At 31.8% G+C, this 17,129-nt stretch overlaps 11 non-coding genes and 2 pseudogenes across 11 annotated transcripts; all 13 read left to right on the forward strand.

Annotated features, from left to right (window-relative positions):
• Positions 1–1,920: 1,920 nt before the first annotated feature.
• On the forward strand, positions 1,921–2,039 carry LOC129239722 (5S ribosomal RNA). The gene has a single exon (XR_008581881.1). It is a non-coding gene; the product is annotated as a 5S ribosomal RNA (ribosomal RNA).
• Positions 2,040–2,802: 763 nt separating this feature from the next.
• On the forward strand, positions 2,803–2,921 carry LOC129239817 (5S ribosomal RNA). Its single transcript, XR_008581944.1, has one exon. It is a non-coding gene; the product is annotated as a 5S ribosomal RNA (ribosomal RNA).
• Positions 2,922–3,681: 760 nt separating this feature from the next.
• On the forward strand, positions 3,682–3,801 carry LOC129239782 (5S ribosomal RNA). Its single transcript, XR_008581937.1, has one exon. It is a non-coding gene; the product is annotated as a 5S ribosomal RNA (ribosomal RNA).
• Positions 3,802–5,419: 1,618 nt separating this feature from the next.
• Positions 5,420–5,538, forward strand: LOC129239769 (5S ribosomal RNA). Its single transcript, XR_008581924.1, has one exon. It is a non-coding gene; the product is annotated as a 5S ribosomal RNA (ribosomal RNA).
• A 2,647-nt stretch (positions 5,539–8,185) lies between these two features.
• On the forward strand, positions 8,186–8,304 carry LOC129239914 (5S ribosomal RNA). Its single transcript, XR_008581976.1, has one exon. It is a non-coding gene; the product is annotated as a 5S ribosomal RNA (ribosomal RNA).
• Positions 8,305–9,032: 728 nt separating this feature from the next.
• On the forward strand, positions 9,033–9,151 carry LOC129239970 (5S ribosomal RNA). Its single transcript, XR_008582007.1, has one exon. It is a non-coding gene; the product is annotated as a 5S ribosomal RNA (ribosomal RNA).
• Positions 9,152–9,876: 725 nt separating this feature from the next.
• On the forward strand, positions 9,877–9,995 carry LOC129239981 (5S ribosomal RNA). The gene has a single exon (XR_008582018.1). It is a non-coding gene; the product is annotated as a 5S ribosomal RNA (ribosomal RNA).
• Positions 9,996–10,712: 717 nt separating this feature from the next.
• On the forward strand, positions 10,713–10,831 carry LOC129239729 (5S ribosomal RNA). Its single transcript, XR_008581887.1, has one exon. It is a non-coding gene; the product is annotated as a 5S ribosomal RNA (ribosomal RNA).
• A 1,612-nt stretch (positions 10,832–12,443) lies between these two features.
• On the forward strand, positions 12,444–12,562 carry LOC129239770 (5S ribosomal RNA). The gene has a single exon (XR_008581925.1). It is a non-coding gene; the product is annotated as a 5S ribosomal RNA (ribosomal RNA).
• Positions 12,563–13,281: 719 nt separating this feature from the next.
• On the forward strand, positions 13,282–13,400 carry LOC129239741 (5S ribosomal RNA). The gene has a single exon (XR_008581898.1). It is a non-coding gene; the product is annotated as a 5S ribosomal RNA (ribosomal RNA).
• A 760-nt stretch (positions 13,401–14,160) lies between these two features.
• LOC129239785 (5S ribosomal RNA) lies at positions 14,161–14,286 on the forward strand (annotated as a pseudogene).
• A 729-nt stretch (positions 14,287–15,015) lies between these two features.
• On the forward strand, positions 15,016–15,134 carry LOC129239778 (5S ribosomal RNA). The gene has a single exon (XR_008581933.1). It is a non-coding gene; the product is annotated as a 5S ribosomal RNA (ribosomal RNA).
• Positions 15,135–15,865: 731 nt separating this feature from the next.
• On the forward strand, positions 15,866–15,991 carry LOC129239786 (5S ribosomal RNA; annotated as a pseudogene).
• The last annotated feature ends 1,138 nt before the right edge of the window (positions 15,992–17,129 follow it).

Here is a 17,129-nt window from a genome sequence, read left to right on the forward strand (position 1 = left end):
TCGCTCTTGATTCATTGTAGATCGAAGGTAATTTTTAAGGAGTTTCAATTTAGAAAAACTTCGCTCGCATGATGCATTTGAAATGCAAATTGTTAAGAAATACTGAAATATAAGCGATATGCAGGGCGAGGGCTCAGTAAAGTCCCATGTTATTATGAATTGTAGGACTTCTTGGGATGTCCATCTATGTAGATGCAACGTCCGCACTCGTATCGGTAGTACGGATGTGCCTGCGGTATCTTTCTATTTCTTGTAAAAGCTGGTCTTTATCAAATTCATTGTAAATTTCTACCAGATTATCCAGTGCTACAGCCAGAACGTCATCTGAAGCTTCCATCATGAACTTTGTTTGAATTATTTGGAAAATATTGTTTATTTATTTGATAGCCTTGTATCGTTGCGACAATTCCTGTATAAATCGGACTATGCATTCAAACATTGACCGCCGTATTTCATCTTGAATCGATAATTCAGCATCACGAGCTAATTCAACCTCCATAGTTTTTTTTTACCTTCCTTCTTCCTCGTCTCTCGATGTTAATATTAATATTATTGCAGGGCAATATTCATGCAGGGCTTTTATTTTGATAAGTCCTATATCCAGAGTCATTTTTGGAGACTGTAAATATTTTTGAACCAAATAACTTCCTCCAGTAAAGAGACCCAAAATTGTACATAGGTCAAAAAGGTAAAATCGCAAATAGCCGGCAGTAGCAAGTTTGCTCTTGATCTTGTACCAAAATTTGCTTGTGAAGGATCTTGTAAATTTTCGAGTACATTGACTATTACCTCTACGTTTTCTTTGACTACTTTTACTGACTCGTAATGTGCGCTCCAGCGAGTATCAGATACACGTTTTAATTTTTTTTCTTTTTTCTCATTAAGCAACTCCCGTCTCTTCATAGATGCCGAAAAAAATGAATGTAATTTCTCTACTGTTCCAAAACACGTGACACTAGAAGGAACGCATCAAAATGCGTGGACTCCGCAAATATTCAAAGAATGATTCGAACAAGAACTGAAAAGCGCTTTTGGATTGACTTCTCGGATTTTCCTGCACAACGAAATATCAAGGCCATCTTTTTCTAGCTGTTCCTGAATATCTTTCGACATAGCCTCAGCAGTTTTTCCAGACATCAAAATGAAACCCAAGAAAGATTCTCGTACCTCCACGATGTCATTTCTATATGAACGTATCTAATGATTTGGCTCATTTGGTCTGTTTTACTTTCATCAGGGGTGCTGTCAAAAAGGATTCCGTAACACTTTGCCCTTTTTATATCTGCAATAAGTGTTCGCCTCACATGTTCACCCAAATATTGAATAAATTCATTTTGTATACCTTTTGAAAAATAACTGGGAACTCCTTTTGAACCACCAGCGGTAGCTTCAAGTGGATTATATTTTGATAACAGTCGTATCAATTCTAGAAAATTTCTACTGTTTTCAAAAAAAATCTCTACATACAACAAGCAAACACTTACAACTGGGATAACTGAGAAATTCGCAATAAATGAGTGCACCACAATAGGAATATCGGTTTATTTTGAGTTTTAAAGAAGAAAACATACATATATGACAACAGACAATTTCACTAGAAGAACAGTAGTTGCAGAGCGAAAATAACTACCACTATCCCATTTAAGCATTGCTACCAAATTTAGAAATATTATATAGTACATATATGTATGTATATAGCGAAAAGATGCTAACCCAATATTTTGGCATAAACTAACAATTGGAAAACGGTAGGGATATGTATTAAATCGTTGTACACTCATTGAAATAATTCATATAATATATGTATATATGTATATGATTTTATTAGGGTCTCGTTAGGTGCATAGTAGGTATTGAATAAAATAGTTGGTATTCATATTTGGTTTGTTTGAAGTGAGTGTACTGGTGGGGATTTAAATTGTCAACGACCATACCACGCTGAAAACATCGGTTCTCGTCCGATCACCGAAATTAAGCAGCGTCGGGCGCGGTTAGTACTTGGATGGGGGACCGCTTGGGAACACCGCGTGTTGTTGACATCCAACAATTTTTTTTCTTCATTTTATTTTTGCATTTCTTATTAATATAATATTTATTTGAAATTATAATTTTATACTCTGCTCTTATATTAACGTTTGCTATTTGTACTTCAATGAATTTCTTTACTCGTTTTTACTCCATGTAGTTAGTAGAATTATTTAACTCGTTTATTTGTGTAATCACTCCTTTAATGTTTTCGAGTTTACTTTATTTAGTTAAAGAATTAATTTTATATTTTATAAAATGTTTTATGCATAAAATTCAAGCCGAATAAAACAAGCTTGCAACAGCCACCCAAAAACTACATACAACAAGCAAACACTTACAACTGGGATAACTGAGAAATTCGCAATAAATGAGTACACCACAATAGGAATATCGGTTTATTTTGAGTTTTAAAGAAGAAAACATACATATATGACAACAGACAATTTCACTAGAAGAACAGTAGTTGCAGAGCGAAAATAACTACCACTATCCCATTTAAGCATTGCTACCAAATTTAGAAATATTATATAGTACATATATGTATGTATATAGCGAAAAGATGCTAACCCAATATTTTGGCATAAACTAACAATTGGAAAACGGTAGGGATATGTATTAAATCGTTATACACTCATTGAAATAATTCATATAATATATGTACATATGTATATGATTTTATTAGGGTCTCGTTAGGTGCATAGTAGGTATTGAATAAAATAGTTGGTATTCATATTTGGTTTGTTTGAAGTGAGTGTACTGGTGGAGATTTAAATTGTCAACGACCATACCACGCTGAAAACATCGGTTCTCGTCCGATCACCGAAATTAAGCAGCGTCGGGCGCGGTTAGTACTTGGATGGGGGACCGCTTGGGAACACCGCGTGTTGTTGACATCCAACAATTTTTTTTTCTTCATTTTATTTTTGCATTTCTTATTAATATAATATTTATTTGAAATTATAATTTTATACTCTGCTCTTATATTAACGTTTGCTATTTGTATTTCAATGAATTTCTTTACTCGTTTTTACTCCATTTAGTTAGTAGAATTATTTAACTCGTTTATTTGTGTAATCACTCCTTTAATGTTTTCGAGTTTACTTTATTTAGTTAAAGAATTAATTTTATATTTTATAAAATGTTTTATGCGAAAATTCAAGCCGAATAAAACAAGCTTGCAACAGCCACCCAAAAACTACATACAACAAGCAAACACTTACAACTGGGATAACTGAGAAATTCGCAATAAATGAGTACACCACAATAGGAATATCGGTTTATTTTGAGTTTTAAAGAAGAAAACATACATATATGACAACAGACAATTTCACTAGAAGAACAGTAGTTGCAGAGCGAAAATAACTACCACTATCCCATTTAAGCATTGCTACCAAATTTAGAAATATTATATAGTACATATATGTATGTATATAGCGAAAAGATGCTAACCCAATATTTTGGCATAAACTAACAATTGGAAAACGGTAGGGATATGTATTAAATCGTTATACACTCATTGAAATAATTCATATAATATATGTATATATGTATATGATTTTATTAGGGTCTCGTTAGGTGCATAGGTATTGAATAAAATAGTTGGTATTCATATTTGGTTTGTTTGAAGTGAGTGTACTGGTGGGGATTTAAATTGTCAACGACCATACCACGTTGAAAACATCGGTTCTCGTCCGATCACCGAAATTAAGGCAGCGTCGGGCGCGGTTAGTACTTGGATGGGGGACCGCTTGGGAACACCGCGTGTTGTTGACATCCAACAATTTTTTTTTCTTCATTTTATTTTTGCATTTCTTATTAATATAATATTTATTTGAAATTATAATTTTATACTCTGCTCTTATATTAACGTTTGCTATTTGTATTTCAATGAATTTCTTTACTCGTTTTTACTCCATTTAGTTAGTAGAATTATTTAACTCGTTTATTTGTGTAATCACTCCTTTAATGTTTTCGAGTTTACTTTATTTAGTTAAAGAATTAATTTTATATTTTATAGAATGTTTTATGCGAAAATTCAAGCCGAATAAAACAAGCTTGCAACAGCCACCCAAAAACTACATACAACAAGCAAACACTTACAACTGGGATAACTGAGAAATTCGCAATAAATGAGTACACCACAATAGGAATATCGGTTTATTTTGAGTTTTAAAGAAGAAAACATACATATATGACAACAGACAATTTCACTAGAAGAACAGTAGTTGCAGAGCGAAAATAACTACCACTATCCCATTTAAGCATTGCTACCAAATTTAGATAAATTATATAGTACATATATGTATGTATATAGCGAAAAGATGCTAACCCAATATTTTGGCATAAACTAACAATTGGAAAACGGTAGGGATATGTATTAAATCGTTGTACACTCATTGAAATAATTCATATAATATATGTATATATGCATATGATTTTATTAGGGTCTCGTTAGGTGCATAGGTATTGAATAAAATAGTTGGTATTCATATTTGGTTTGTTTGAAGTGAGTGTACTGGTGGGGATTTAAATTGTCAACGACCATACCACGCTGAAAACATCGGTTCTCGACCGATCACCGAAATTAAGCAGCGTCGGGCGCGGTTAGTACTTGGATGGGGGACCGCTTGGGGGACAATTTTTTTTTCTTCATTTTATTTTTGCATTTCTTATTAATATAATATTTATTTGAAATTATAATTTTATACTCTGCTCTTATATTAACGTTTGCTATTTGTATTTCAATGAATTTCTTTACTCGTTTTTACTCCATTTAGTTAGTAGAATTATTTAACTCGTTTATTTATGTAATCACTCCTTTAATGTTTTCGAATTTACTTTATTTAGTTAAAGAATTAATTTTATATTTTATAAAATGTTTTATGCATAAAATTCAAGCCGAATAAAACAAGCTTGCAACAGCCACCCAAAAACTACATACAACAAGCAAACACTTACAACTGGGATAACTGAGAAATTCGCAATAAATGAGTACACCACAATAGGAATATCGGTTTATTTTGAGTTTTAAAGAAGAAAACATACATATATGACAACAGACAATTTCACTAGAAGAACAGTAGTTGCAGAGCGAAAATAACTACCACTATCCCATTTAAGCATTGCTACCAAATTTAGAAATATTATATAGTACATATATGTATGTATATAGCGAAAAGATGCTAACCCAATATTTTGGCATAAACTAACAATTGGAAAACGGTAGGGATATGTATTAAATCGTTGTACACTCATTGAAATAATTCATATAATATATGTATATATGTATATGATTTTATTAGGGTCTCGTTAGGTGCATAGGTATTGAATAAAATAGTTGGTATTCATATTTGGTTTGTTTGAAGTGAGTGTACTGGTGGGGATTTAAATTGTCAACGACCATACCACGTTGAAAACATCGGTTCTCGTCCGATCACCGAAATTAAGCAGCGTCGGGCGCGGTTAGTACTTGGATGGGGGACCGCTTGGGAACACCGCGTGTTGTTGACATCCAACAATTTTTTTTTCTTCATTTTATTTTTGCATTTCTTATTAATATAATATTTATTTGAAATTATAATTTTATACTCTGCTCTTATATTAACGTTTGCTATTTGTATTTCAATGAATTTCTTTACTCGTTTTTACTCCATTTAGTTAGTAGAATTATTTAACTCGTTTATTTGTGTAATCACTCCTTTAATGTTTTCGAGTTTACTTTATTTAGTTAAAGAATTAATTTTATATTTTATAGAATGTTTTATGCGAAAATTCAAGCCGAATAAAACAAGCTTGCAACAGCCACCCAAAAACTACATACAACAAGCAAACACTTACAACTGGGATAACTGAGAAATTCGCAATAAATGAGTACACCACAATAGGAATATCGGTTTATTTTGAGTTTTAAAGAAGAAAACATACATATATGACAACAGACAATTTCACTAGAAGAACAGTAGTTACAGAGCGAAAATAACTACCACTATCCCATTTAACCCTCCGTCGGGCGCACCCGATCTGTGAGGCACAGCTCACACATTTTTTTGTCTCACTCTATTATTTTTTACCGTTTACTACTCTTTTGCTCAATAGCTGCTTCTTATGGTGTGCTCTTTATATCAAATCAACTCAGTTTGTGTTTTCCCTTCCCAAAGTGAAGTTATACGCAGTTTGATCAGAGAAGCTCATTGCGCCCTAACTCACCACATTTTTTAAAGTAAGTATTTTCAAAATTACTGATTTCAATTAACTACTGCCCCATTTTAATACCAAATAATTTATTAACATTTAATAATTAGTTGAAAATAACCTGAGTTATTGATGTGGCCTGCAGGGCACATTGCGCCCAAACTCGTTACAAAGGTTTTATGTTTTAATTTGTTTTATATTCTTGATAGAAATGTGTCGTCGATACTTCAATCTAAATGAGTCCAAAGACGTGGAAGAAGTTATAAATTTACTGGTGGCTGATGACGACGATCCCACAATGGAAGACGAATTTGGGGAGGAAAGCGATGTTGCTTCAGATGACGAGGTAGAAGAACGGGGTGAAAATTCCGAGACAGAGCAGGATGATGAGACCGACCTAGATGATGAAAATTCTGGAGACATACATTTTTTTCTAGGAAAAGATAAGATCAGTAAGTGGAATCAAAATCCACCTCTGCGAAGTGCACGCAGAGGGCCTCACAACATAATTACTCACTTACCTGGAGTAAAAGGGAATGCAAGAAATGCTAGTACTGCTGTTGATATATGGAATAATATTTTTACCGACGAAATATTAAACATAATAGTAACATACACCAACCAATACATTGAGACCATTAGAAACAATTTTTCTAGAGAAAGGGACATTAAACCCACTGACCGTATAGAAATACGAGCTTTTATTGGGTTATTATATCTTGCAGGAGCATACAGGGGAATCGTCAATATCTGGAAGAACTTTGGGGAATAGACGATGATGGGAATGAAAGATTTGGCCTTGTCATGAATATTAAGCTATTCAAGACACTTATGCGGTGCCTTCGTTTTGATGACCGAAGTACAAGAGAGGAAAGAAAAGAACTGGATCGGCTCGCTCCAGTTCGAGACATTTTCGAGAAATTCATAAGAAGTTGCCAAGATAGTTACATTCCTGGGGAAAATATGACTATAGACGAAATGCTACCCGGTTTTCGTGGAAACTGTTCCTTTAGGCAGTATATACCATCTAAGCCAAATAAATATGGCATCAAGTGTTTTGCTCTCGTCGACGCGAAAATTAATTACGTATACAATATGGAAATCTATGCTGGAAGGCAACTAGAGGGGTCCTTTTCTATTAGCAACCTAGTTTTGAGAATGTCTGAGCCTCTTTTTGGCACTGGACGCAATATAACAGGCGATAACTGGTTTACTGATATGGATCTAGTTGACGAACTGAAACAAAAAAAACTATCCTATGTCCAGAGGACGAAAATACTCTATCCGAAGAGACCTAAAACAAGCGCAATAAAAGGATTGTTTGAGTTTTATATTTTTATTGTACCTCTAATTAATTAGTTTTCTTGATATAATGATATAATTTACAACAAAATGAAATTTTTATTGGATTCTTTCATTTTTTGTAAACTATTTTCGGTTGACTGTTTTAACTTTTTATTTTCAACCTTAATTTACGACTATCTTTTGTAACTGATAAATTTTTGTCAAATAAACAGATTTTTATGAAAATATTTAGATTTATTTCTTATTCATATCCCTTAATGCCACTTCTGTATTTCCCATATATATAAACTATGTAATTATACTTTTATTATGTGTTTTTAAAAGTGTGCCACTTAGGCACATTGCGCCCGAAGTTCACAGCCTGATAGTTGCGCCTGACGGAAGGTTAAGCATTGCTACCAAATTTAGAAATATTATATAGTACATATATGTATGTATACAGCGAAAAGTTGCTAACCCAATATTTTGGCATAAACTAGCAATTGGAAAACGGTAGGGATATGTATTAAATCGTTGTACACTCATTGAAATAATTCATATAATATATGTATATATGTATATGATTTTATTTGGGTCTCGTTAGGTGCATAGGTATTGAATAAAATAGTTGGTATTCATATTTGGTTTGTTTGAAGTGAGTGTACTGGTGGGGATTTAAATTGTCAACGACCATACCACGCTGAAAACATCGGTTCTCGTCCGATCACCGAAATTAAGCAGCGTCGGGCGCGGTTAGTACTTGGATGGGGGACCGCTTGGGAACACCGCGTGTTGTTGACATCCAACCATTTTTTTTCTTCATTTTATTTTTGCATTTCTTATTAATATAATATTTATTTGAAATTATAATATTTGTATTTCAATGAATTTCTTTACTCGTTTTTACTCCATTTAGTTAGTAGAATTATTTAACTCGTTTATTTATGTAATCACTCCTTTAATGTTTTCGAATTTACTTTATTTAGTTAAAGAATTAATTTTATATTTTATAAAATGTTTTATGCATAAAATTCAAGCCGAATAAAACAAGCTTGCAACAGCCACCCAAAAACTACATACAACAAGCAAACACTTACAACTGGGATAACTGAGAAATTCGCAATAAATGAGTACACCACAATAGGAATATCGGTTTATTTTGAGTTTTAAAGAAGAAAACATACATATATGACAACAGACAATTTCACTAGAAGAACAGTAGTTGCAGAGCGAAAATAACTACCACTATCCCATTTAAGCATTGCTACCAAATTTAGAAATATTATATAGTACATATATGTATGTATACAGCGAAAAGTTGCTAACCCAATATTTTGGCATAAACTAGCAATTGGAAACGGTAGGGATATGTATTAAATCGTTGTACACTCATTGAAATAATTCATATAATATATGTATATATGTATATGATTTTATTAGGGTCTCGTTAGGTGCATAGGTATTGAATAAAATAGTTGGTATTCATATTTGGTTTGTTTGAAGTGAGTGTACTGGTGGAGATTTAAATTGTCAACGACCATACCACGCTGAAAACATCGGTTCTCGTCCGATCACCGAAATTAAGCAGCGTCGGGCGCGGTTAGTACTTGGATGGGGGACCGCTTGGGAACACCGCGTGTTGTTGACATCCAACAATTTTTTTTCTTCATTTTATTTTTGCATTTCTTATTAATATAATATTTATTTGAAATTATAATATTTGTATTTCAATGAATTTCTTTACTCGTTTTTACTCCATTTAGTTAGTAGAATTATTTAACTCGTTTATTTATGTAATCACTCCTTTAATGTTTTCGAATTTACTTTATTTAGTTAAAGAATTAATTTTATATTTTATAAAATGTTTTATGCATAAAATTCAAGCCGAATAAAACAAGCTTGCAACAGCCACCCAAAAACTACATACAACAAGCAAACACTTACAACTGGGATAACTGAGAAATTCGCAATAAATGAGTACACCACAATAGGAATATCGGTTTATTTTGAGTTTTAAAGAAGAAAACATACATATATGACAACAGACAATTTCACTAGAAGAACAGTAGTTGCAGAGCGAAAATAACTACCACTATCCCATTTAAGCATTGCTACCAAATTTAGAAATATTATATAGTACATATATGTATGTATATAGCGAAAAGATGCTAACCCAATATTTTGGCATAAACTAACAATTGGAAAACGGTAGGGATATGTATTAAATCGTTATACACTCATTGAAATAATTCATATAATATATGTATGTATATGAATTTATTAGGGTCTCGTTAGGTGCATAGGTATTGAATAAAATAGTTGGTATTCATATTTGGTTTGTTTGAAGTGAGTGTACTGGTGGAGATATAAATTGTCAACGACCATACCACGCTGAAAACATCGGTTCTCGTCCGATCACCGAAATTAAGCAGCGTCGGGCGCGGTTAGTACTTGGATGGGGGACCGCTTGGGAACACCGCGTGTTGTTGACATCCAACAATTTTTTTTCTTCATTTTATTTTTGCATTTCTTATTAATATAATATTTATTTGAAATTATAATATTTGTATTTCAATGAATTTCTTTACTCGTTTTTACTCCATTTAGTTAGTAGAATTATTTAACTCGTTTATTTATGTAATCACTCCTTTAATGTTTTCGAATTTACTTTATTTAGTTAAAGAATTAATTTTATATTTTATAAAATGTTTTATGCATAAAATTCAAGCCGAATAAAACAAGCTTGCAACAGCCACCCAAAAACTACATACAACAAGCAAACACTTACAACTGGGATAACTGAGAAATTCGCAATAAATGAGTACACCACAATAGGAATATCGGTTTATTTTGAGTTTTAAAGAAGAAAACATACATATATGACAACAGACAATTTCACTAGAAGAACAGTAGTTGCAGAGCGAAAATAACTACCACTATCCCATTTAAGCATTGCTACCAAATTTAGAAATATTATATAGTATATGCATGTAGATAGCGAAAAGATGCTAACCCAATATTTAAGCGTAAACTAACAATTAGAAAATGGTAGGGATATGTATTAAATCGTTATACACTCATTGAAATAATTCATATAATATATGTATATGATTTTATTAGGGTCTCGTTATGTGCATAGGTATTCAATATAATAGTTGGTATTCATATTTGTTTTGTTTGAAGTGAGTGTACTGGTGGGGATTTAAATTGTCAACGACCATACCACGCTGAAAACATCGGTTCTCGTCCGATCACCGAAATTAAGCAGCGTCGGGCGCGGTTAGTACTTGGATGGGGGACCGCTTGGGAACACCGCGTGTTGTTGACATCCAACCATTTTTTTTCTTCATTTTATTTTTGCATTTCTTATTAATATAATATTTATTTGAAATTATAATTTTATACTCTGCTCTTATATTAACGTTTGCTATTTGTATTTCAATGAATTTCTTTACTCGTTTTTACTCCATTTAGTTAGTAGAATTATTTAACTCGTTTATTTGTGTAATCACTCCTTTAATGTTTTCGAGTTTACTTTATTTAGTTAAAGAATTAATTATATATTTTATAGAATGTTTTATGCGAAAATTCAAGCCGAATAAAACAAGCTTGCAACAGCCACCCAAAAACTACATACAACAAGCAAACACTTACAACTGGGATAACTGAGAAATTCGCAATAAATGAGTACACCACAATAGGAATATCGGTTTATTTTGAGTTTTAAAGAAGAAAACATACATATATGACAACAGACAATTTCACTAGAAGAACAGTAGTTGCAGAGCGAAAATAACTACCACTATCCCATTTAAGCATTGCTACCAAATTTAGAAATATTATATAGTACATATATGTATGTATATAGCGAAAAGATGCTAACCCAATATTTTGGCATAAACTAACAATTGGAAAACGGTAGGGATATGTATTAAATCGTTATACACTCATTGAAATAATTCATATAATATATGTATGTATATGAATTTATTAGGGTCTCGTTAGGTGCATAGGTATTGAATAAAATAGTTGGTATTCATATTTGGTTTGTTTGAAGTGAGTGTACTGGTGGGAATTTAAATTGTCAACGACCATACCACGCTGAAAACATCGGTTCTCGTCCGATCACCGAAATTAAGCAGCGTCGGGCGCGGTTAGTACTTGGATGGGGGACCGCTTGGGGGACAATTTTTTTTTCTTCATTTTATTTTTGCATTTCTTATTAATATAATATTTATTTGAAATTATAATTTTATACTCTGCTCTTATATTAACGTTTGCTATTTGTATTTCAATGAATTTCTTTACTCGTTTTTACTCCATTTAGTTAGTAGAATTATTTAACTCGTTTATTTGTGTAATCACTCCTTTAATGTTTTCGAGTTTACTTTATTTAGTTAAAGAATTAATTTTATATTTTATAAAATGTTTTATGCGAAAATTCAAGCCGAATAAAACAAGCTTGCAACAGCCACCCAAAAACTACATACAACAAGCAAACACTTACAACTGGGATAACTGAGAAATTCGCAATAAATGAGTACACCACAATAGGAATATCGGTTTATTTTGAGTTTTAAAGAAGAAAACATACATATATGACAACAGACAATTTCACTAGAAGAACAGTAGTTGCAGAGCGAAAATAACTATCACTATCCCATTTAAGCATTGCTACCAAATTTAGAAATATTATATAGTACATATATGTATGTATATAGCGAAAAGATGCTAACCCAATATTTTGGCATAAACTAACAATTGGAAAACGGTAGGGATATGTATTAAATCGTTATACACTTATTGAAATAATTCATATAATATATGTATATATGTATATGATTTTATTTGGGTCTCGTTAGGTGCATAGGTATTGAATAAAATAGTTGGTATTCATATTTGGTTTGTTTGAAGTGAGTGTACTGGTGGGGATTTAAATTGTCAACGACCATACCACGTTGAAAACATCGGTTCTCGTCCGATCACCGAAATTAAGCAGCGTCGGGCGCGGTTAGTACTTGGATGGGGGACCGCTTGGGAACACCGCGTGTTGTTGACATCCAACAATTTTTTTTTCTTCATTTTATTTTTGCATTTCTTATTAATATAATATTTATTTGAAATTATAATATTTGAATTTCTTTACTCGTTTTTACTCCATTTAGTTAGTAGAATTATTTAACTCGTTTATTTATGTAATCACTCCTTTAATGTTTTCGAATTTACTTTATTTAGTTAAAGAATTAATTTTATATTTTATAAAATGTTTTATGCATAAAATTCAAGCCGAATAAAACAAGCTTGCAACAGCCACCCAAAAACTACATACAACAAGCAAACACTTACAACTGGGATAACTGAGAAATTCGCAATAAATGAGTACACCACAATAGGAATATCGGTTTATTTTGAGTTTTAAAGAAGAAAACATACATATATGACAACAGACAATTTCACTAGAAGAACAGTAGTTGCAGAGCGAAAATAACTACCACTATCCCATTTAAGCATTGCTACCAAATTTAGAAATATTATATAGTACATATATGTATGTATGTAGCGAAAAGATGCTAACCCAATATTTTGGCATAAACTAACAATTGGAAAACGGTAGGGATATGTATTAAATCGTTATACACTCATTGAAATAATTCATATAATATATGTATGTATATGAATTTATTAGGGTCTCGTTAGGTGCATAGTAGGTATTGAATAAAATAGTTGGTATTCATATTTGGTTTGTTTGAAGTGAGTGTACTGGTGGAGATATAAATTGTCAACGACCATACCACGCTGAAAACATCGGTTCTCGTCCGATCACCGAAATTAAGCAGCGTCGGGCGCGGTTAGTACTTGGATGGGGGACCGCTTGGGAACACCGCGTGTTGTTGACATCCAACAATTTTTTTTTCTTCATTTTATTTTTGCATTTCTTATTAATATAATATTTATTTGAAATTATAATTTTATACTCTGCTCTTATATTAACGTTTGCTATTTGTATTTCAATGAATTTCTTTACTCGTTTTTACTCCATTTAGTTAGTAGAATTATTTAACTCGTTTATTTGTGTAATCACTCCTTTAATGTTTTCGAGTTTACTTTATTTAGTTAAAGAATTAATTTTATATTTTATAAAATGTTTTATGCGAAAATTCAAGCCGAATAAAACAAGCTTGCAACAGCCACCCAAAAACTACATACAACAAGCAAACACTTACAACTGGGATAACTGAGAAATTCGCAATAAATGAGTACACCACAATAGGAATATCGGTTTATTTTGAGTTTTAAAGAAGAAAACATACATATATGACAACAGACAATTTCACTAGAAGAACAGTAGTTGCAGAGCGAAAATAACTATCACTATCCCATTTAAGCATTGCTACCAAATTTAGAAATATTATATAGTACATATATGTATGTATATAGCGAAAAGATGCTAACCCAATATTTTGGCATAAACTAACAATTGGAAAACGGTAGGGATATGTATTAAATCGTTATACACTTATTGAAATAATTCATATATTATATGTATATATGTATATGATTTTATTTGGGTCTCGTTAGGTGCATAGGTATTGAATAAAATAGTTGGTATTCATATTTGGTTTGTTTGAAGTGAGTGTACTGGTGGAGATATAAATTGTCAACGACCATACCACGCTGAAAACATCGGTTCTCGTCCGATCACCGAAATTAAGCAGCGTCGGGCGTCGGGCGCGGTTAGTACTTGGATGGGGGACCGCTTGGGAACACCGCGTGTTGTTGACATCCAACAATTTTTTTTCTTCATTTTATTTTTGCATTTCTTATTAATATAATATTTATTTGAAATTATAATATTTGTATTTCAATGAATTTCTTTACTCGTTTTTACTCCATTTAGTTAGTAGAATTATTTAACTCGTTTATTTATGTAATCACTCCTTTAATGTTTTCGAATTTACTTTATTTAGTTAAAGAATTAATTTTATATTTTATAAAATGTTTTATGCATAAAATTCAAGCCGAATAAAACAAGCTTGCAACAGCCACCCAAAAACTACATACAACAAGCAAACACTTACAACTGGGATAACTGAGAAATTCGCAATAAATGAGTACACCACAATAGGAATATCGGTTTATTTTGAGTTTTAAAGAAGAAAACATACATATATGACAACAGACAATTTCACTAGAAGAACAGTAGTTGCAGAGCGAAAATAACTACCACTATCCCATTTAAGCATTGCTACCAAATTTAGAAATATTATATAGTACATATATGTATGTATATAGCGAAAAGATGCTAACCCAATATTTTGGCATAAACTAACAATTGGAAAACGGTAGGGATATGTATTAAATCGTTATACACTTATTGAAATAATTCATATAATATATGTATATATGTATATGATTTTATTTGGGTCTCGTTAGGTGCATAGGTATTGAATAAAATAGTTGGTATTCATATTTGGTTTGTTTGAAGTGAGTGTACTGGTGGAGATATAAATTGTCAACGACCATACCACGCTGAAAACATCGGTTCTCGTCCGATCACCGAAATTAAGCAGCGTCGGGCGCGGTTAGTACTTGGATGGGGGACCGCTTGGGAACACCGCGTGTTGTTGTTGACATCCAACAATTTTTTTTCTTCATTTTATTTTTGCATTTCTTATTAATATAATATTTATTTGAAATTATAATATTTGTATTTCAATGAATTTCTTTACTCGTTTTTACTCCATTTAGTTAGTAGAATTATTTAACTCGTTTATTTATGTAATCACTCCTTTAATGTTTTCGAATTTACTTTATTTAGTTAAAGAATTAATTTTATATTTTATAAAATGTTTTATGCATAAAATTCAAGCCGAATAAAACAAGCTTGCAACAGCCACCCAAAAACTACATACAACAAGCAAACACTTACAACTGGGATAACTGAGAAATTCGCAATAAATGATTACACCACAATAGGAATATCGGTTTATTTTGAGTTTTAAAGAAGAAAACATACATATATGACAACAGACAATTTCACTAGAAGAACAGTAGTTGCAGAGCGAAAATAACTACCACTATCCCATTTAAGCATTGCTACCAAATTTAGAAATATTATATAGTACATATATGTATGTATATAGCGAAAAGATGCTAACCCAATATTTTGGCATAAACTAACAATTGGAAAACGGTAGGGATATGTATTAAATCGTTATACACTCATTGAAATAATTCATATAATATATGTATGTATATGAATTTATTAGGGTCTCGTTAGGTGCATAGTAGGTATTGAATAAAATAGTTGGTATTCATATTTGGTTTGTTTGAAGTGAGTGTACTGGTGGAGATATAAATTGTCAACGACCATACCACGCTGAAAACATCGGTTCTCGTCCGATCACCGAAATTAAGCAGCGTCGGGCGTCGGGCGCGGTTAGTACTTGGATGGGGGACCGCTTGGGAACACCGCGTGTTGTTGACATCCAACAATTTTTTTTCTTCATTTTATTTTTGCATTTCTTATTAATATAATATTTATTTGAAATTATAATATTTGTATTTCAATGAATTTCTTTACTCGTTTTTACTCCATTTAGTTAGTAGAATTATTTAACTCGTTTATTTGTGTAATCACTCCTTTAATGTTTTCGAGTTTACTTTATTTAGTTAAAGAATTAATTTTATATTTTATAGAATGTTTTATGCGAAAATTCAAGCCGAATAAAACAAGCTTGCAACAGCCACCCAAAAACTACATACAACAAGCAAACACTTACAACTGGGATAACTGAGAAATTCGCAATAAATGAGTACACCACAATAGGAATATCGGTTTATTTTGAGTTTTAAAGAAGAAAACATACATATATGACAACAGACAATTTCACTAGAAGAACAGTAGTTGCAGAGCGAAAATAACTACCACTATCCCATTTAAGCATTGCTACCAAATTTAGATAAATTATATAGTACATATATGTATGTATATAGCGAAAAGATGCTAACCCAATATTTTGGCATAAACTAACAATTGGAAAACGGTAGGGATATGTATTAAATCGTTATACACTCATTGAAATAATTCATATAATATATGTATATATGCATATGATTTTATTAGGGTCTCGTTAGGTGCATAGGTATTGAATAAAATAGTTGGTATTCATATTTGGTTTGTTTGAAGTGAGTGTACTGGTGGGGATTTAAATTGTCAACGACCATACCACGCTGAAAACATCGGTTCTCGTCCGATCACCGAAATTAAGCAGCGTCGGGCGCGGTTAGTACTTGGATGGGGGACCGCTTGGGGGACAATTTTTTTTTCTTCATTTTATTTTTGCATTTCTTATTAATATAATATTTATTTGAAATTATAATTTTATACTCTGCTCTTATATTAACGTTTGCTATTTGTATTTCAATGAATTTCTTTACTCGTTTTTACTCCATTTAGTTAGTAGAATTATTTAACTCGTTTATTTGTGTAATCACTCCTTTAATGTTTTCGAGTTTACTTTATTTAGTTAAAGAATTAATTTTATATTTTATAAAATGTTTTATGCATAAAATTCAAGCCGAATAAAACAAGCTTGCAACAGCCACCCAAAAACTACATACAA

Source organism: Anastrepha obliqua, chromosome 2 (genome assembly GCF_027943255.1).
Source record: "Anastrepha obliqua isolate idAnaObli1 chromosome 2, idAnaObli1_1.0, whole genome shotgun sequence".
NCBI lineage: Eukaryota > Metazoa > Arthropoda > Insecta > Diptera > Tephritidae > Anastrepha > Anastrepha obliqua.